Source organism: Hetaerina americana, unplaced genomic scaffold (genome assembly GCF_022747635.1).
Source record: "Hetaerina americana unplaced genomic scaffold, ioHetAmer1.1.p SCAF_76, whole genome shotgun sequence".
In the NCBI taxonomy this organism is placed as follows: Eukaryota; Metazoa; Arthropoda; class Insecta; order Odonata; family Calopterygidae; genus Hetaerina; species Hetaerina americana.
The window spans coordinates 1,255,772-1,277,796 of NW_027287383.1; the positions used below are offsets into that span (position 1 = coordinate 1,255,772).

The 22,025-nt window shown below is 39.1% G+C and overlaps 1 long non-coding RNA gene across 4 annotated transcripts in view; it reads right to left on the reverse strand.

Annotated features, from left to right (window-relative positions):
* The window catches only part of LOC139697418 (uncharacterized), a 34,648-nt gene that overhangs the window by 1,580 nt on the left and 11,043 nt on the right, over positions 1–22,025 (reverse strand). The window contains exons 1-4 of one of the 4 annotated variants that reach the window (XR_011702784.1): positions 17,531–17,714; positions 1,988–2,229; positions 1,557–1,744; positions 436–521 (exon numbers count right to left, since the gene is read on the reverse strand). This is a non-coding gene — a long non-coding RNA (uncharacterized lncRNA). Of the gene's footprint in view, positions 1–435; positions 522–1,556; positions 1,745–1,987; positions 2,233–17,530; positions 17,715–22,025 lie in introns of those variants that run through there. The other 3 variants (XR_011702783.1, XR_011702782.1, XR_011702781.1) reach the window with 3 other exon arrangements.

The following is a 22,025-nucleotide window of genomic DNA, read 5'->3' on the forward strand; positions in this document are numbered from 1 at the left end:
ACATTACAATAAAATTTTTTTTGATTGGTACTATCACTACACAGTCCATTTGATAACTTTCCTGAAGATTGTTTGATCTGACAACATCATGGAATATTGGAGAAAAGGTATGCATTCCTTTAATAGCCTTCTTGAGGAGATATTTGACATACAATATATGTTCATTGCATTATTTGACATACATAAAATCTTACTCATGTAGCCATAATAATAATATTTTCTTATTTGATAATGTTTCATGTTTTCTATCCACCAGAGAAAAAGTTTTACCTTTTGGGGGCATTTAAATCAAATTTGTACCAATGATCCAGTGAAACATGCAACTTTAAATTAAGTCCATGTAAAAGTACAAAATCTTTTAATATGGAAACCTAAAGCATCCCTTTCTGCCAATTGTCATTAGTTTATGAATTCAGCATGCATTCATTGTCTTACCTCGATCACTTCGATCTTTCTTGAAGCACACAATGACGTGCTCACATTTCAGCACTTCCTCGGCATACTCCAGCAATGACACAAAACTGTAAGAAGACGAAGCAACACTTTGAAGCAATACTTTGAAAGCATTCTCTTCATTAAGAAATAGTCCAGCATTTAACTCAAGATTAACCTGGTCCTTGAAAAAGGGAGTAAGGTAGATCATAAAGCCTCCCCTTTGGGGTGAACAACTGTTTCAAATCAAATCAAAACATTCACACCCAGGCTATCCTTAAGAGAGTGCATGTTACAATTTCATTAGATTTACATTAGATTATAAGCCATGCAAATTTGCATTCCTGATCTGCAAATAAATCCATGAATATTTTGAATATTAAAAAACATCTCCACTAACAAAGAGAAGAAAGCATGCCAAATGGCCAACCTAATTATTTATTTAACATTCTTATGACCATAATCAACATCTTAGTCAAAACTTTGCTCTATGAATTTGAAACTTTCCACTATGAAGTCCTGAATGCTTGGAAAATAAAAAAAGAACTCATTAACATTATCAACATATTCATCCGCATCATTATGAATAAATTCATGGTCATGGATTAATAATGGTCTATTCAGCAATATAAAGAAAAATACAAGAAATAAAGGAAGTGGGCAGGGCCCCATTTTCATTACAGAAGGATGACAAAAATTCTTTAAGTCAGTAAATAGGAAATACATAATGAATCATTGTTTAAAATTATCATCATAACATTTAGAATCAACAAATAACAAAAGGTAAGAATGCAACTTCAGGAAACTATCACCATAAAGTGAAAACTTATTGAATTTACTTTTATCAGAACCATTTGCTGACAGCCATTGGCTGGGAGAAGTGATTTTGAAACCAGTAAAATAGTGGTCATCTAATTCTAAAAGATCTTTAATGCTTAAATGACAAAAATATGCTTTTAAAATTAATAATATAATAGCATAATGGAATCAAACCATAGATACATAATTTATTCACTATCCTGCCATGACATAAGCTAACCATTGCAAATAAATTGAATTGATACTGAGACTTGAAGTACATACACATGATGAAAGTAAATACTATAACTTATTACTCCACCCACCCTTCCTTTGAACCCTCAGGAAGTAGGCATGAGGGCACCTGCAAGTACAGACGCTGCTGCCAAAGTACAGCTTCCCAGCACACATGTGTACTCTCCGTAAGGTGAAGCACAAATGTCAGCCGCAGGCTCTGGTTTCCCTCTCCATTGTTCTGGTGAAGTTGGGTTACCCTTGCTATCAACTCACTCTCCTGTGAAGTCGTACATAGGTTTTATCACACTGTGACATTAGTACATTTACATATAACATGCATACTCAACTACACTAAGTGGGTATAAAGAAATACAGTAATCCAAACAACAACCTACTCAGAAAAAAATAAAGATATTTTTATACATTGATCAGGCTTCAAAATATCTTGGTGACCTAACATAGTGACATATAATTTAGGATTGAATAAAAGGAAGCTACAAATAAACCATTCCATGCTTACACTGACAACCTGATGTGGATGGTTGCTCACATGATTATGGTACTGTGATGTAGGTTGGCTCACAGAGAGCTCTTTAGGTTTCCCCACACCGCTGCCCTCTGTGCTTTGTTGCAGTGACAACGGCGTAGACACAATTGTTGCGGCGTGGGGGACATCAGGACCACCACCGAGGCCCCACGCCCAGCGTTATGGAGTAGTGCTGGGGCATGGCAGTCACTTGCGGATTTTGCAGCTGTTGCATACTACTGGCGAACAAAAAAACAATCATTCTTACCATATGATATGAAAAATTAAATATAAATTAAGTATCATTACACGGCAAAAAAGCATAAAGACAGGAAATCCATATTTCTTCTATCTTAATTGTATATTTTGCTCTAAGGTATATATTTTGTGAATACTTGATTCACACCATAAATTCAGTTCAAAATAAATCTTTCCTTTGTGAAAATACCTAACATCCCTAGGCTGGTAAATTTCTGGAGGTTAGAATAACTCTGCTCCCTAGTAACAATGCTTTTATTTATTTAGTCTAACTTTCCCTTGTTGATCATTAGAAATTCTGAGAAAAATATTGTTAGGCTCTCGAATCTATTCAGATTCTGCTTAGGAGGAAAATTTCAGTAGTACCTATAGAACTAGGGATAAGTAATTTTTTTTCATTTCCTTGGTAATATGAATTATTTTGTAAAGCTATGTTTATAATCTATACGAAGATAATCGATAATATTTACGTCTAATATGAAGGTTTTGAGTGCTCAGTAGTAATGCTTTCCCATTGTTGTAGGCTTTCTAGAAAATCAACATTTGAAGATAAATTGTCAGCATTGCTTATAGAAAGCCTGTCTTGTTACAACGATCCCAAACCAGCGTCTAAAATCTCTAAATATAACTGGAAAGTGGTATACATGTCCATTTGAGACCAAATTTTAACTGTTTCCAAAATAAATTTCAGGGACACTACTTAAACTATCATCTTCAGGACCTCAGTGGCATTCAACTAGTTTATTTATAGCACGATTAACTATATATTACTAATTAAATTGAGAATTATCCAAATAAAAATAAACCAGAATATTTTTCTGCATTTAAGCAGTGAAGATCACTAATATAAGCGAACACTGATAGTAATGAAGCAATCTGCTTAATATTGAACATAACTACTCTCTAACTATTCTAACTTGAAGGGTTCCATATTTATCACAGCAAAGCTGAAGACATTTATTAAAGAAGTATGGTAGAAGGCATAGGATGTCGTGAAGAATCCATAATGTTGTCCTCATTGCTAGGATTTAAAGAAAGAAAATCTAGAAGAAGCATTGGATTCCAACGAAGAATTGTTCAGAAATAACCGACTAATACAATGACTGATATTTTCTCTCATTAAATTATATCAGAAATAATATCCAAGTGTATTTTGTTGCACTTTGATAAATATTGCGTCCAATATTTTGTTGGTAGCTGGTGATTCATCCCATGCCAGGTTTCAGAAATATGACAGGCTGTATTGGATGATGCTGAACATTAAAATTTTTACAAATAGTGGGAAATTTTCCCAAATCCTTGATATTCAAAAAGTAAGAAAATGAGTTTTACTCATCATATCCAATGCTCTTCTGTCCCTTATAACACTGATAAACATTTCCAAGTTCGGTTTGATACGTCTTTACGTTTGAGGAAATGGATAAGCTTAAGAGGATTCTATGAACAAGCCAAATCCCGAGGACAACATTTTCCGGTAGCCTACACTTAAAAGTTATCATTTTACTTTTCCTCGATGGCAGAGATATAATGCCCCGTCTAGGATAAGAATACAGGAGACACTTAAGGTATGACGAAATACTAAGGACGCTCCACTAAATTCGGAAATACGTATTAGTAAGGGGGTTGGCGCAAGGATTAAGCAATGCGGCACATACTATTTCTAGACATCATAAGTTCCGATACATACATATAGTATTTCTATGCTTAAGTAGCAGCAACATTACGTTTGTTGGATGCGTTCAATATTTTAACCTTTCCTATACACGTTATGTGATTATGACAAGGATTCTTTTCATCTCGGGTATCGATGTCGACTTCCAAGTCCGTCGTTTTATTACTTTCCGCGTTGTCCCTTTACTTTTGCTACACTAATTTATGTGAAACAATCATACAAGAATGGTGGTCAGCTACCGCGCATTGGGACAATATCCACTCCCAAACGCATTGGCAAGAAGAGAAAACCGGAACGGTTTTATGAATTCTACGCGGAATCTTGGGATATCATTGATATTTACCTTAGGTTTTTACGCCTACGGACCAGTTCCAATATGCCTTGTAATAAAGGATCTTATGCAATTGTTGAAAATAAGTCACGAACCAGTATCCTCGGCTATGAAACTGTCTTTAGTGACGAAGAATCTAAAAAGGCATTACGTAGCGGCCCATAGTGAACAATAAAAAAGAAAAAATAATACCAAAAAAGTATATGGTCGTTAAAAATCGGGCCAATTTATTGCTGCACAATAAAATGCGCGACTACTTGGTTGGGTTGGTGCAGTGATCAAAACAATTTAAACGAAAAAACTATCTTATCTAATGCTTGCAATTCGTATTCGTTCCGCTTCAGCGACTCGCTTGGACTAAACTGCCTCCCCTCATTCAATGGCTGATAATACTATTAACGCAGAATGAAATCATTTAAGACTGGATTTAAGTGACAACCCATTGCAGGGAAATTATTCCAAAGGCAGGTTTGGCATGCTTTTAAAATTTTGGTGGAGCATTTGCATTCCGCAACCACAACTTCCCCAATTGTGTGACCTTTGGGTCACAATAATGGGCAGTCACTTTCATTTATGCGTCGAAGAAGCATCAAGAGAAATTATTCACAAGGATCTAGCAATACAGTTAACCTACTACTGCCTCCAGAAAGTGGCGTGCGTACGAAAATTCTCCTCGGTCAACAAAATGGCCACATTAGGTAGGCCACCTCTCTCGTCTTCCGCAGAGGGCGGCATACCAAGGCGATTATTTAAGCATGAACAATTACTACAAACAACCTCACAACTTAAAGCGCAAACCTATGCTAAGCAGTTTTGCACTCATAATTATTTTAAACCGATAAAATTCCAATGCACCACATACCAGGCAACATTCTCAGATGTGAGTGAGTAAGCGTCGAGGAAGCAACAGCTTGGAATTAGTTCGATTCGAGAGGGCGACGAAGTTAATGATTTGGTTTATTACACAATACATACAGAATTTTGGGAAACCAAGCACAGTTAATTTTGTAAACTAGCTCATTTACAAAACAATTACTATAATTCATGATAGAATTTCAGCTCACCATTAATGCCTCTACATATTTGCTGCGAGGTTATAATGAAATTAATGGTAATTCAAATAAAACAAATCCAAATAAACGTTTTTTGATAATAGCCTCAATCGACTGGCTCTAAAAGCCAAGAAGTAGGGCCTTCATTAAAAGTTAATATTTTACCCAAAGATTGGCGTTCGGTTGGGCGGCCAACTGGCAGCTGAATGGTAGGTCTCCATCAGGTTAGAATTGGGGTCCACCAGTTACCACTGGCCACGCACACACCTGAGTAATTGATCTGGGAATTTCCTAGCGTTCAAGGTGCCACGGACATGGTGGCATGCATTAATGTATATACGATATAAAATTCCGGTGGCGAGAGTGAATTTTGGTCTCTTACTAGTACATTAGATGAATGGTTACCCGTAGTACCATGCATAAAGAATATACACTACATTTTGCGCCCTTTAGATGAAGTCAAATGTTCAACAACGAAATATGTTATCAAGGTCATGTGGGCCTATACCTCGAACTCGAGCTCCAAAACTCAAAGGGACAGTCCAAATAAATTCCTTTTATGTTTTTGCCACTAAGTCATTTCATACGTCCGCACCGATGATATGCTATCTACAAATTCTAATCACGACATTAAATCAGCGATTATCTGTAGTCCTTCAGTTTAATTAAAAACCACCCGGTCAAGTCTGCATGCTAGAAGTACGTCATCCACACAAGAACAACAAACGAGACATTTTATACCTATCACAGTCTAATAATAATCACAAGTGCAAGTCATTGTCGATTTGACGGCACAGTCAGTTCTTACAGGTACAGATACAACGTTTGTTCAATAACTTAATCTAAGCTTTATCGCAATTACTGCTAGGATAATGTAACGTTATATACGCACAAAAACTTTCCAAAGTGAAGGGTAATATTTTAAAATGAAAACGGTACAGCCAGTGATTCTCAATCATGCTAGTGGTGAAAACCAATGTCCAAAAATGGGCGACAAATTCACCGCTAAGACTGGTGCTTAGGAGGACAGCGAGCAAACAAGCATTTACTACTTCGCAGTTTTCTTCTGATTATCAACAACAGTTAGGTAAAAAACTGTTTCTGTATGCCTGAAAAGAAAAGAACAAGACGCTGACGATGGACAACTGGTAATGTATTCCAAGATTGGGTACACGACCTTCAGACGCAGTTTGCTTTCAAAGTCGTTTATAAATAGGCTGGCAATGGGCTCCCTCTATGTTCGTGAAGGGACTTAAATCTGTAACAATTTCCGAGGAAAAACAATTCATTATCTTTAGACGTTTCCATATTAGAAATTTTCTAATCATATCACCAGTGAGGTAATTTAAATCATCAAGATTCACTTCCTTTTGCAGTGGATGTGTGACACATCGAAACGTTCTCTACCAATCCAAGATGTAAACAACTATAAATGAAAGTAATGCGCAATACATTACATAAACGCTTGAGAATAATCACGTAGATGGAAGGTATATAATGACACAGGCGGAAATGTGAGCTATGCATATTTTTAAACGATTTGCCGATTTTACTATGTCACACGGACAGAATTACGCCGTTATTTTGGAACATGAAAATCCTTACTCCCTTTCAGAAATTTGAACAATTTTACACAAAATACGAGACTCAGCATTTCCACCAGGTCTTTTATACACAGTGTGATGATTTTCAAGACATAGATACAGATAGTGAGGTAGTGCATTTTTGTCACCACAGCCAAGTCCTGACAACTATAGACCCAAGATCCACACACAGATTTGCGCGACCATTAGATGTCCCCGAAAACAGTCAGGATCAGGCTTGATGATGCACCTGTAACTCAATATTCAAAGTGATACTCATTTAAACGAATCATTACTACAAAGTTGAGACTGAGGAGGTTTCTGGTTGAATTGGCACTTTTTAATTTTTTTAGCTTGAGTTAATTGACAGAGTGGTCTTGCAAGAAGAGAAAACTGACCGCGATTATATTTTTTTAGCTTGAGTTAATTGACAGAGTGGTCTTGCAAGAGAAAACTGACCGCGATTATGTCTATACAATTCAGCTGGTTGGACAAGTCGGAACCGACAAAAATACATAATTTAACAATTCAAGTTTTATGTTGATTATTGCTAATCTGCTGAATACGAATGCAAAAGGTGTGCTCAAAATAAACATTAGCATTGATATATAAATATACCTTGCTGCAATTTGAAAATACTTCACGATATACTAATTGCAAATTTGGTCGAGTCTAAAAATTTCATTACATACATGTACTTCATCTACCGGTGGTTTCCTAAATTAAAAATTACTTCAACAACGAAGAACGGATTTTTACAGAAAAACTACATTGTGCGGCATGTAATTTTCCCGTTATTCGGAGAATTATGATTTTATAAAACTCTTATCGATGTTTTTAAGCATGAAGATGAAAACATATCAAACAATTCGAAGTCAGTTAGTGCTTTCCACCAACGCACGGGCGGGGAAGGGTCAGATCCGGTTACCAGCCACCCATCTGTTCGTGGGTAGTGTCCATGAAATATTAAACCTCTCGTCATACCGACGCCAGTCACGCGATTCAAAATTTACTATAGAGAATCTCGTAGGTATATCTGAACAAGCCTTCGTGCCTTGAAATTATTCTCCTTCTCCGAAACTTAGAGGTCTTCCATGTTGTTTACTGAAACAACTTCGCCGGAAAATGAACGATTTTAGTCTTCGGCTCGGCTATAGATATGTGCTCGGCCTACTCCTTTATATCGTTCAATTGCGTGGGTAGCAACACCCATGATTAAAACGAAACTTTCAAAATATTTAATTAATCTTTTCCCCAAGATTTTATAGGTTCTATTACAAAGAGATAACCATCTACATGACTTGCTAACAGAATACGCAGAAATTCAGGATACCTTAAAACTTAGTCACTAGTCCGCTGCCCACTTGAAGTTGCATTTTAAAATCTCACGCTTCGGTATTTTGCCTTGGAAATTCTTGAAAAGGAATGAATTACGCAGGGCTTCAAACCAAATCAAACTAACCTTACGAGTCACACGACCACTGATGACAACGGGAATGATTACATATTTACAAGGATACATAATCGATGGAGTGTCTGCATATTTCCAATTGCGCGAGTATTGATACAAGGACTCATGCTATACGTAACATTGTTTCAAAAGTTTTTAACGTCGTACCTTTAATTTACCACTGTAGTTCCAAAATTACCACCAACAACTTTCAGCGCTGCAAGTCAATTGCTGTTTCTTGTGACCATTGTTAGTACGTTAACGGAGTAGCCAATTGATATCGAATTCTTGCATGGGTAAATAACATAAAACATAGAACCACATATCCGGAAAATTTTAGAAGATTCTCGTCAGATAAATGTCTTTAGAAGGCGCTATATAAGGGAACTAGAGGAACTAAGACATACGATTACGGGAATCAGGTCGACAGTTTATCGCATTTTCACCCTATAGCTCTCGTGTTCGAATCCAACTCCAGATGAACTCTTGCTCTCTCAAGTGACTTCTATTTTGGATGATAAGTGATTTTTCTTCGTCGCCAGAATGCATTTTAGTATACAGCTGAACGGCAGCTTATGTTGACGCGATTGCGGTGTCGATGGGCTTGCGGAGCCCGCAATTAGTATTCCATCATTAAAAAATATTCCCAATATCTGCTGTGGACCCCTCCCCCCCAACTATTAATGACAAACGATTAAATTTAAACTATCGCTATTTGCAGAAAATAACCGGACCAACACTGGAAAACATAACCACTTGAGTAATTCCTAGATTAAACCTTAAAGCTTATTGCTGGTGGTTACCGTTGAACACGAATGACGACGACGATAAAAAGATGGATGGGTTTTGCAGAATCATTGGCCACGAGTGACACGGCGTTTCCAGCGGAATCGATTCGCCCATCCCCACTCGAAGAGGGAGCACACATTGCAACATCACTCGAATCCTATCGATCCTCGCGTTGATAGGGCTCTCTCATCTATTCTAGAAAGCACGAAAGATTTCACACACGTCGAATTCATTAACGCACTAATTGATTGCCCATCGTTGAATGAAAGCATGGCACAAAGGACAGCATAATCTTACTAGCTGCGACTCAGTGACGACAAAATACAAAGGAATAATTTCGCAATATCATTGAAGTTTTTCCATATCCGGTCAAGAAAGGGAAAAACTAACACATTACACGGGAATTCACATAGCATTTCCCCGCAAAACGAAATAAGTTGCATTTCAAATTAAGTCAGCCAACAAAAGAAAAATAAGGTTGAAATTAAGTTGACGTAAGGTATTGATTATTCCACAGGGGACGGAAGGTATTTATGGTTCAAAAAAGCCACAAGCTTGGCCCTTGGAAAATATATTGACCCCCCCTCCCACTAACGATCAAAAAATTACTATATTGATTACTACCATTTGTTTCTTAACCTTCCTCCTGACCTTATCTAGATGAAAAAGGGGCAAGGGTAGCCGAAATTCGTCGCGGCATGTTAAAAATAATCCAGTCTTCATCTACCTTTCTCGGTTTGGCATTACAGATGTGAATTACCCGTCACAGGATCTAATTAAAAGGCATCTGACGTAAAATCCATAAACGCAGTTTCGAATACAGATTGCACGAACTGCCAAACTTAACTTGCACCCGTACAATCGCACGCAACCACAGAGCAAAGAAATGGATTTTCGCCAAAAAGACTGGAGGTAGATAACTTCCAATGTGACAGCGAGTACTGACGATCATCGTTTCCTTCTGCCGCTATTGTTACAGATAAATCAAGTATTGATGGTCCGCGCGTATCTTGTAGTTAATGCCTTATTATTCACAATTTTAATCCACGACCCTTTAAAATACCATTGCACTACGATGCCTTAAAAATAGCTTCTTTTACAGCGGATAAACAGTAAAAAACCTAGATCACGTTTTTGCGATGCATTTGCATCTGATACCCCACTTATCCCAAAAAATCTCGAAGCGACTTTACAATAGCACGCTTCTTTTCTAAGAACGTTACATTTAATTTTAAAAAATAGAATGAAGGTGAACTGCGATGAACACACTTAATTGCTTACACTAAAACTTTTATTATTTCCTTCCCTTCAAAGACAAAAGGGCGGATATATCAGAAGCTAGGAGAATAAGACTTCCCGGGAACTGAGCTGGGTGCACGCCGGCTAGCCGCTATCTTCCTACTCGCTTCAAGGTCCAAACGATATCGCTTGTTCCCCCAGGAAAAACATTCCTCTGCTCACAACCGGCTCGGAATATAGCCTCGTATCTTAGTAATACCACTTCCTAAGAGAACCGCATGCAATGGACAAGTAGAATCTGCTAGAAATGACTTGAAATATTCTTTAAGTATACATACAAAGGAAGTTACAAACAAACTTAAGGGGAACGGCTAATGAAAATTCACTTTCTTCAATCACTCATGATGGCTCATTACAGCGAGTGCACAGTTCCGATACAGTGCATTCAATCATGTGGGGAATATTCCGCAACTTCATGATATAAATTATCAACAAATTCAACATTTGAACGTCTACAATCAAACCCGTATCACAAACTCGTATCACTAACAAAGGGCCATTAAAATCCTCACTTCCTCATAACTAAAATTACCTTAATTGGAATGAGAAACTCCTCCGATTGTCAAACACCATCGTCTAGTTTAGAACGAAACCAAAAATTAGAAATATACTTACACTTAATCTCAACATACCCAAGCATGCCCATTGGGTATGTTCCATTGTTAGCTAAATAAGCGCATTAAATCTATTCAAGAAGACAAGACATTTACGACCAAACTCACAAACGATGAGAGCAAGGCCATTTCGCGGTTGGCACAAAGCATTGCAATATTTTTCACTTTGATAAGGACACCTACACACAGCACGAGTTTATTAAGACGAATTTCACAAGGTTGGAAAAATTCAGTGAAAGAAAAACCAATCAGCTGATAATGCAGGAAATAAATAGCTGTACACGAGATTCATGAAAAAAATGTCCACTCATTGAGCCACAGTCGAGTGTGGAAATATCCAGAGGAATCCGCATTTAACGCGTCTTTGTGTCTCAGAAAACAGCACACGGCACGACTGCGACGTCTTTTCCACCCAAATGGCAAACACAAATCAAATAATCACATGAATAACATGGGTCCAAAATGTAATATTATTATGTTCATCAATATCTTCAAATAGAAAATATATGCTCCTATCATGTGTGTGTGTGTATATATATATATATATATATATATATATATATATATATATATATACTACCTTGATCAAAAATTTCCCGGAATTTATTCAGAAAATTAAAAATACAAGTTTATTCATCTAAATCTATATTGTCCCCTTCAAAGTAATCCCCATCGACTGCAACACACTTATGCCAGCGCTTGATCCAATCCTCGAAACATTTTTTATATTCGGTTTTCGGTATGTCCATCAGTGCTTCCTGCGATTTTTCCATTACTTCCTCTCGGCTGCTAAAACGCGTTCCCCGTAATGGTTTTTTAACTCGATTGAACAGAAAGAAGTCACAGGGAGCCAAATCAGGTGAATTCGGTGGCTGTTGGATGGTATTTGTTGCATTTTTCGTCAAAAAATTACGAATAATGATAGCACTGTGCGACGGTGCGTTATCATGGTGCAAAATCCACGAGTTTTCTGCCCACATTTCTGGTCTCTTTCGGCGAATTGCTTCACGCAAACGTCTCATAACGCCCAAATAATACTCTTTGTTTACTGTCTGGCAAAAATTCATGATGCACTACACCGTTGTAATCCATGAAAACCGTCAGCATTGCCTTCTTTTTTGACTGAAAACGACGTGGTTTTTTTGGTCTCGGCTCATTTGGTGAACGCCATTCACTTGCCTGATGTCTGGATTGCGTGTCGTACTCAAAAACCCACGTCTCGTCTCCAGTAATGATCCTTTTGATGAATGTGGGATCGGATTCAGCCTCGCAAATCATGTCTTTTGCGACGTCAACACGGTCTCTTTTTTGCATGAAATTGAGGTCTTTTGGCATGCTACACGACGGAAACCCAAATCATTAACCACAATGTCTTGGGCGGATCCATAGGCAATGTTCAAGTCCTCCGCTATTTCTCTGATGGTTAATTTGCGGTTATTGACCAACATTTCTTTTACTTTATCAATTTTTTCACCGACTTTCGATGTCGATGGTCTGCCGCTGCGTTCATCATCTTCGATTGACTCACGACCACTTCTGAACCGCTCGTGCCACTGGTAAACGACCGTTTTTTTTAGAGAATCGTTGCCGAAACACTTTTCCAACATTTCCAACGTCCGTGCGCCACTAAATCCGTTTTTACGCAAAATTTAATACAAGTTCGTTGTTGCAAATTTAAATCCATTTCTGAAATTGTAAAAAATCGCCAACACACACAGAGATAGATGTACTCTTGGCTACGTAACTTTTGCAAATGTCAAGTTATGACACTAAGATTTAAAGGGAATATCAACAACAGATTTACCAATTTAACAAAAAAAACAGAACTCAAATCGGAACGATGGGAGCGCCACACGGTGGTTATTCCGGGAACTTTTTGATCAAGGTAGTATATATATATGTATTTGTATATTTATGTGTATATTTTTATACATATATATATATGCGTGTATGCATATGTATGTATATATATATGGGTCGTGGTAATCCAGTGGGTAGAGCATTGAGACTGCTGACCGGAGGGTCCCGGGTTCGATTCTCGGCCAAGGCACTCTGAGCACCTGCAGCTCCACCCAAGCTTAAGTGATTTTTCGGGTACCAGATATTCCTGGGAAACCATAACCGGCACAGGGAAACAAACTGGCGCCCCTACCCTGATGTGTGAATTTTCACACGCCGTATAGGGCTTGGTACTGGGTGATCTCTACCATTACCTACTAAACCGACCTTCGGGTTGATTACTGTGTTTATATATATATATATATATATATATATATATATATATATATATATATATATATATACATATATATATATATATGGGTCGTGGTAGTCCAGTGGGTAGAGCATTGGACTGAGTTTTTTTTTTGTTTTTATATATTTATACATCAAATTATAATATTATTCTTCCGCTCGACCAGTGAATTTCTCATCTATGGCGGGCGTCACACGAACCGTAACGTCATTGCTCAGCGACATTCTATTTAAGGAACGATTATTGTGGCGGAGAGGTGGGTTAGGTTCTCCTTTCATCGAGTTCCATTTCAATTAACTGTCGTCGCAAATACACATAGTTATCAGATTTAAAATATTATCCGAATGGGAAAGTAATGATGTACAAGCATGTAAATACAGTGATTGCTTTAATCCAATCCTTCATCAAACCTCGAAACATCTCTATCGCGACAAGTAATTTTAATTTAGGTAAATAAAAACCTTGTCGGTATTATGATTCCCAGCCAAAACGTGATTTTTGCGTTTACACAGACGTTATAGACTAAAAAGCTAAAATAAACATGGAAATATATAAATGATCGAGTAATATAATGATGGCTGCTATATGTACATACATCACAACCGGCCGTGGACGTGTAAATCGAGTTGTTTGCGTGAACTAATTGATACGGTGAAAAAATGAAAATTGAATTCCCGCAACAATTCCTAGGCGCAGATATTTGCAAATTTAATTGCACGACACATTTGACCGGATTGATCTAAGAAATAGAAATGAGCGCAAACTAAACTGAAAGATTTGGGCTGTATCGGAAAAGCACGAGTTGACACTACTTTCGGTTAACACTTTTTTAAGGAAGAGTTGCTCCGCTTCTTTAGGGCCTAACTAAGTTACATACGTCACACGTTTCAAGGTACCGATATGGCGCGTAGGACAGATTTCGTTTGGCTGCTATGAAAAACGAAACGCTATTTTTTTAAGAAATCAAGAACAAGACAAGGACACAGGCTATCACTTAAACATTTTTAGTGTCTCAACACTTAATATAGATTCTATTTTTGAATTACGTTGACACTGTGGAAACAAAATACAGCATATCAGCTCATTTATCAAAATCTCATACGGGATGGAATAGGATGTCGATAAGACGCTGGGATTTTTAAAATTGTTCCAGAGTCCAAGTGAATAGGAAGTCTTGCGCAATGTCTACCCGTCGGAGATTCTATGTTTACGAGTCGCCGTCCAGCGAATGACTTCTTCCATAGACAAATAAGCCAGTAAAGGGCACAGAGAAGCCATAGTGTTAACTCGCCAAAGGGCAAGCAACAGTAGCTTACGGTTTACGTCAGAAAAGATACCTCCGAGAAGCGGGAGGTCACGCGCCTCAAGTATTTAAGAGTATAACGATATTTCCATTTTAAATTTATTATCAAGTGACGCACAATCACATATTCTTGGGTTTGACTACACAAATTGAAAAAAGTGTTATTCAACCAAAGAAGTACACCTATACCATCACTGGAAGAATTGGAACCCAAGGAGTTTTAACTCTTCAATGAATTAAAGGTCCCTATTACTAATACAAGCAGCCAATATTTGCAACGTTTGAAGGGCGTAAATATCCACGACTTTAGAGAAAATGAAAACAAAACATAACAAAAATCTTTTCAATAAACGATCGCAATTATCCAAGTATTAAACTACAATGGGGCATGACATTAACTCGTAAATATACTATTTAATTTCATGAGACATGACATTTACTCGCAAGTATACTATTTCAACGTAAGACATTCCATAGTTATTTAAATGTCTGCGGATCAGCTTTAAAGAAACTTGGCTTCATAAAATGGGTGGTGGGGAAATGTAATGAAAAAGTTAAAGAGAGGTGTTATTTTGCTCTAGTTAGACCTCATTTGGAATATGCCGCAAGTATTTGGGATCCTTGGAAGAAAATTTGGCAAAAAGAATTATATTAAATCCAGAGAAAATCCGCTAGATTCGTTAAAAATTGTTATGATAAGAACACAAGTGTGACAGATCTCTTAGGGGATTTAGGCTGGGAACCACTTGAAGTGCGGAGAGAACAAGCGAGACTTTTAGAAAGGTTCAGAACAAACGAGTTTAACTGCGACACTGAAGGAATTATAATGGCCCCACACTACTTGGGTAGATCAGACCACAAAGATAAACTAAGGGAGATAGATTCCAGGACAGATCGGTACAAATACTCATTATTTCCCCGAACAATCAGAACTCATAATCGTAAGAAACCGAAGTCACTGTAGAAATATCGAAAACGTTGAATTTACAAGTCGGAGCAAAGTGAAACACTGCAAAGCTGTTAGGTATACTTTCAGGTGCATGTGTATGTAAGATGTAGTTTGAGTGTTTGCATGTGTGTGGGGTGTAAGTGTTCATGCATGAATGTATGCCATGTTTTTTTGTGGATGCATGATTTTTTGGTTATTGCATGCGGTTTTTTTTCTTTTCTAAATTACGGGTGGTGTCCTAACACCCCCCGCCACACCCCCTTGCGGCGGCTTGCGGGGTATTAAGTAGAAATGTCTCGTCTCAACACCCGTTTATTAGCCATTCCAAACATTTCTATCCCATCTTAAGTCTTATTTCCTCGCCCTACCCTATCCCCATGACGATTCTTCGGAAAAACACCACTTCAATTTCTCATCCTTGTTGAATTTTAGACAGTCCGCAAGGTAAACCCATTACTAACTCCTCACCATACACATTCCGGTCCTCTTATTTACCTTCCCCCCCAAAGATTACCCAGCATTCCCTTAACTGTATTAACAGGAAATATAACGTTTGGGCGTCGGAACGCGTAAAAAATAAACGGAAAACTTTTAAGTGGATGATTAATAAAGTTGCTTTCAATTTGCTTTAAAAATAAAGAAACTATTCTTCTACGTATCGTGTGACCCAATCTCATGAATAATGCCAACGCTCTAGTTTAGAATTTTAACATAATAAATATTATTATTGGTAGTTAAAGACTATTTGTAAGATGGGACGATATGATTTGAGCAGTGTTGATGGTGCAGCATTGGAACAAATGGGAGGTGTTTCAATCCCTCCGATCCACGTGTGTATCTAAGATACCAGTGTACTATTGTGGACACACGCGTCTCAAATCACGCAGCCCTTCAACGGGATGCTGCACCGAATCCGATGATAAACTACCCCTTCCGCAAACGTCAAATTTCGCACCACGCCGCGACGTGATCAAGTCCCCAGGCGCACGCGCTACGCGAAATCCCTTAGTTCGACCACCTTCGCTCATCGAAGCGAGTTCTTCCGCTCATAGAGCGTGACCGTTCGGTCGAATCAGCTGGCAACCGAGGTGACCTTGGCCTTGGCGATACGTTTACCGATACTTATTTTAAAGGAGCGCCGCGACGACGTAAAACGCCTATCCCCGCCTCCAAGTGGCACGGTGTGCCCTTCGAAAACAAACCAATTCAATGGAAGGGAACAAGACCGCGTCATGTCAGCCCAAACGAGAAAGGAGGGATCCATCCGGCCGAGATGCGAGGCCGACTAATCCGGAACTTTTCGATCTATACGTCCAGAGGAAGCGGCTTCCACAGTTGCCAAATTTCGACCCTCATGGTCATTGGCTCGAGGAGAGCGCCGGCAATGTGAAGTATAAGCATGACATCAATGAGAGTCATTTCACTCGATCCATAAAAAAATCGGTGACAAGACTTCAAGATTCGGGTGCTGAATCCAAAAGGGGAAAACATTTGCAAAAAAATTCATGAGGTCAGATCGCCTCCCCAACTTAAAACAACCTTTCTCCGTTGCTTAATTTATTACTCTCAGTGGAGTTAAAACGAAAAAAGATTGAAACAAGGGGTTAACATAGGCGCCTGCGACATAACAACAGGGAGTTAACTTCTGGCAGGGAAGGGGAAACACAAGATACCATTACACCTTTGCATACATAATTTATTTACCTCCCTATCTTGGGAGAGAACCGAGGAAATGGCATGCGGAGAGAGGTGTGAGAAGTGTTTTTCCAAGAGGCAAAAAGGTCGCAGGACATCCCTGCATTCATAAGATGGAAAAGCTCTCACAAAAACCAATGGACGGCAACATTCAGGCGTTCAATACGGGACGGGAGAGTATGGGGAAGCGGAGAGTCTGGACTATCACCGGCCAACCACCCCAAGGCCACCACAGCCCGCAAGAAGATGCATGCCATGCAACAACCAACCCAGGGCACAAACTCTTACCAGAAAAAGCCCCCGAACTCCAGCCTCCTCCCCGAGTCTCGCAGAGGCGAGGAGACAAGTTAAGCTATATAAATAATACACAATCCCCGGACCAATTGGTGGGCTGCGCGGGCCCATAAGATAAAAGACGACGGATCGCACGGACGAGAGACGAGGACACGACTGCCGTCACACTCGCGCGCCCGACGCACGCACGCAATACGGAGGAAAGATGCCCGAGAGGGTTCGCCAGAATGGAAGGAGCAATTTAGCAGAGGGGGAGCGAAGGGAGAGGAAAGAAGGGGAGAAGACGGGTGGCGGGGGGACGAAAACACACAAGACGGCCCACCACCAAAACGTATTAAAACGAGAAGGGGAGGGAGGTGGCTCTGCTCAGAGTAGAGATCAGAAAGGTAGACACGTTCATTCGACCGACTAGCCGACACGTCAGTTCGGAGGTGTCTGGAAGCTTTGAGTGGAGAGGGAGGTGAAATCGGAATGCTGATCGCGGAGAAGGATGAACTCAATGACTTGAACAGCGGCAAGAATTTTTTCTCAAAGATATCACCGACTACAATTCGCTTAAACTTGGACCTTCTCCAAGGGTGTTTGTGTTTGGTCTCTTACAATGCACCGGCGAATGTCCCAATGCTAGAGCGCCAACAAGGTGCAACGGATTAAAATCCAAAACCAGAACACGTCAAAGCTGTACGAACTCTCTAAAAAATCATTCATCGGATATTTACATCAAGACAACGCGCCGATTTCATCCTACGACAGATTTCGTCGCCCACAAAATAAATTCCTGCAACTCGTGACCACAACAATTCATCTAGTTGCGCTTTCAATTCAAACTCGCACTACGGAACTGCCCCAGTCTCGGAAACGTAATGTGTGGGTAAATAAGCCGGCATTGCTTCCCGAAACTGCTAATTCCGACGCGCTCAGCACTATGCTGACTGCTTCCTTAAAATAACTTTCATTTAAAAGACATTAATCGCCCCGGGAACGGCCAAGGTATTCCAGCACATGAGATGTTCTACGAAACGAGAGGCTATACTGAAAGAAATGCTAACGACTGACTAACCTGCTGCATTTTGCGAAAGGAAAATTGTCATTCCTTCGAGAACTAATGTGGACAGCGGTGGAAGATGTTCCACGCGCACATTTTCTCTCTGAAATCCCTACAATACTAACAGAATATAATTGCTTAACAAATGTGTGTGTACCAAAAGTGTATAAAGTCCCCCTTCACAGAATCACTAAATGTGCGTGATCGAAAAACTTCCAAGTCCTGGAATCATAGACAAAAATAACACGAGGTGGTAACAACTGATTGAAGTTTTCATTTCAACCTTGCCTAGCATATTACGGGAAGGCGATGATACTGCAATTTCGGTGGTGATAAAATGAGCAAATTTCATGTTTTTTTTATTCCTGCATTAATTTCCATTTTTTTAGAGATTGATCATTTCTGCAAGCCCATTTCCATAACCTCCTCGATACCGCAACAACATTTTCAGTTGGGCAAATTAGGGTACACAGATGAAGAACCAGCACTTACCCTGGTTTCAAAATAATCCAGTCTTCGATGCTCCTATTTTGCACTAGATGGACAAGATCTTACGGAGATTGTTTACACTTGAAGAAGCTCTCCACCAGTCTTAAAATTAGTTCCAAAGCAGGACACTTCAAACAGGCGGGAGAACGAAAAAATTATGATCGCACTTAGTACCAAATTGAGACGATTAACTTGAAATTAATTCATATTGCCCGCATCCGAATTAAATTTATAAACTGAAGAACATTTTTATCTTCATGTTTAATTTCTTAATGTTTAATTTAGCGACAAGTTAATTTCTTCAGCGTACTCATGCCTTAAAACTCTCGCCAACTTTCTTCTTGACCTCTGGCAGGAAGGTTTCTTCACTGTCGTTTTTGGGTTAAATTTGACTTCCTTTTCAACGCATCTTCGACGTTAGCCAAGGCTTCCGGATGTCGGCTATCTTACCCAAGAATTTCTCTTCTGCCTTCTGTAATAGCCTTTCATTCTTGCCATTCTCTTTCAGTGATTGAACTTCTCTTGCAGAGAACCTTTCTCTGGAATATGTTTTCGACGTGGTTTGCGTATTCTGGCTCATTTCATGTTTCAGCCCTTCTAGTAAACACGAAATAAAATTGTCGCCTTAGGGAAACATCTTCAGGCTTTTTACCATTACGATTACCTGTCTTGCAATATCTCTTGCTACGACTGTCCTCCCGACATCTTTAGCGCGTGCGTTGTTGCCATTTTACATTAAGTGCGTTCGCAGGCAATAGTATTTTCGTCGTGAAACTCCACTGGTCTTCCCCACTGTGCATTTCTTATTCCCAGATTTAACTGTCCTATGCCAGTAATATACCTGTCTTCTCAAATTAAGGCGTTGCGGTCACCCATCACTATCATGTTCTCCTTTACTCCAAGCTGAGAACACCACCTTGAAGTTAGTTCATACACCTATCCCTCTGATAAGGATGTCTGGGCGTCGACAGAGTGTCTTGTACTGCTAATCACATGACTGAGATCTCAAGATCTGGGTGATACGAAAATAAGAATCCTAACGTTTATTTCCCGAACGCTTCCATATTTCCACTCCATTCTTTCCTCAAATATCTCCACCCCATTTTCTTCCACCCAGAGATCATTAGCTCCATCACACTATTTTCGTTCTAGTAGGGGGGCTTAGGATCAAATGCTATTTCATTTATGCAACAGAGGCGTGAAGGAGACATGAAGGCGATTTTTCCATCTAGTAAAAAATAAATACACTTAGCACTGATTTCGGAGAATGCCGAGAGGAATACGGCTGGTGAACATATTAGTTTTGAGGAAGTGGGAGAAGAAAATTCCTTTTAAATTTCCTCGGGTTTTCAACAGCCAGTAACGAAGACGCCTTACTTCAGCTGAGAGTCTAGAGTAGACTAGGCCTTATTTTTACCTACCACTTCCGGGTGAAAACATAATTTGGTAAACTGATAGGAGACATGGGCTGCAAAGAGAATTTGATTGCGGAAAACCGATTAGTTTGAGAGCGATTTATCAGTTGCATAAATTTCACTTGGCATAGTATTTACCATACTAAAGAATACTCTTACCTCTGTCAGTTCTCAAAGGGACACGCGATAGCGGTACTTCCTAGATAGAAGGCGGCATGAATCGCTTAGTAGGCAGGTGGGTTAAAGCTTAAAGGGGGTTCAGAATGTAATTAACTTCTCGATGACCGCAGTCATGTTGCCAAGAACGCAATGAGTTCATTCATTTTTGATAGTATAAGGGTATTTTCTGCTGCGGGTACGATGGGAATACCGTAGGTCTGTTTATCTTACCATCGAAAAAGAGAGAGTTCATATTGGCCATAAAGTTCGGTATCATACTGGATTTAATACCAATACGATCGTAATAATAATATGCTATACAATTGAAAATCTTACGGCATTGTAATAGTAAACGAATTAAAGCAATTCCCGCCCTGGTATAACACGTTGAATTCATTCTGGGCATGTCTTCATCCGATGAAAAGCATTCCTAAGATGCAATCAATTATCGACCACATCATGTACCATGTGTACGGCCCACAAGTTTGTACACATTGTAGAATGCTAGTCAGTAGAATTTTCAAACAGAAGTTCATATGATAACTCCACACTAATATAACCAAGCTTGCGCCCAGGGGATGATCAAGGACCAAGACTGAGGAGACTCAAGGTTTAAGCAATTTTAAACGATTCTTGGACGAGGAAATTAATCAGACACTCAACAGACGTAGGCATTCAAATTCACTTCGAACATTATTGACAGGTGTATTATTTTCTCGCAAAATATTGTAAAATCTCGCCAAATATTGTAAATGACGTTGAGACAGCGAAACCAAATATTTATCGACCTCAGGATTGCCAGTTTTTCCATTGGGACTTCATAGATCTGAAAAAATGCTATGAACGAATAGCTTCTTCGCCATCAGAAACATATGGCGAGATCAAGTGAAAAAGTATATCCTTCCACATCTCTAAGTAATGGAACACTTTCATTTTAGTCCTCGCCAAAGGAATTTCCTTTTTGAGAATTTAAATACGAAGTCAAATATGCTTGCCTGCGCGAACTAAAGCAGTTCACTGGTTATAAAGATCTTGAATTCCTTTGTATCTTTCAGCTTACACTAGAATTTTCCCGAGAAATGTCCCCGAGAACAAGGCAACAGCCATTAAAACGATGCAAGATCTTCATTTTGTCCAAGTTTGCACCATTATATTACGTCTTTACCAATTACGCCATGCCAAGTCAATCCTGGCTAGACTTAATTCGTACAACACGGAAGAACCGCAAAATGTGTCCATCATGACCGACAACGGAATCCAAATTACAGAAATAGATCGTTACTTCAAACATACCTGCTAGTGCTTCGTACGACAATCAGACTACTATGATGAATGACTTATGTTTTAATTACAGAGTGGAGGTAAAGTGCGAGAAAGGTTT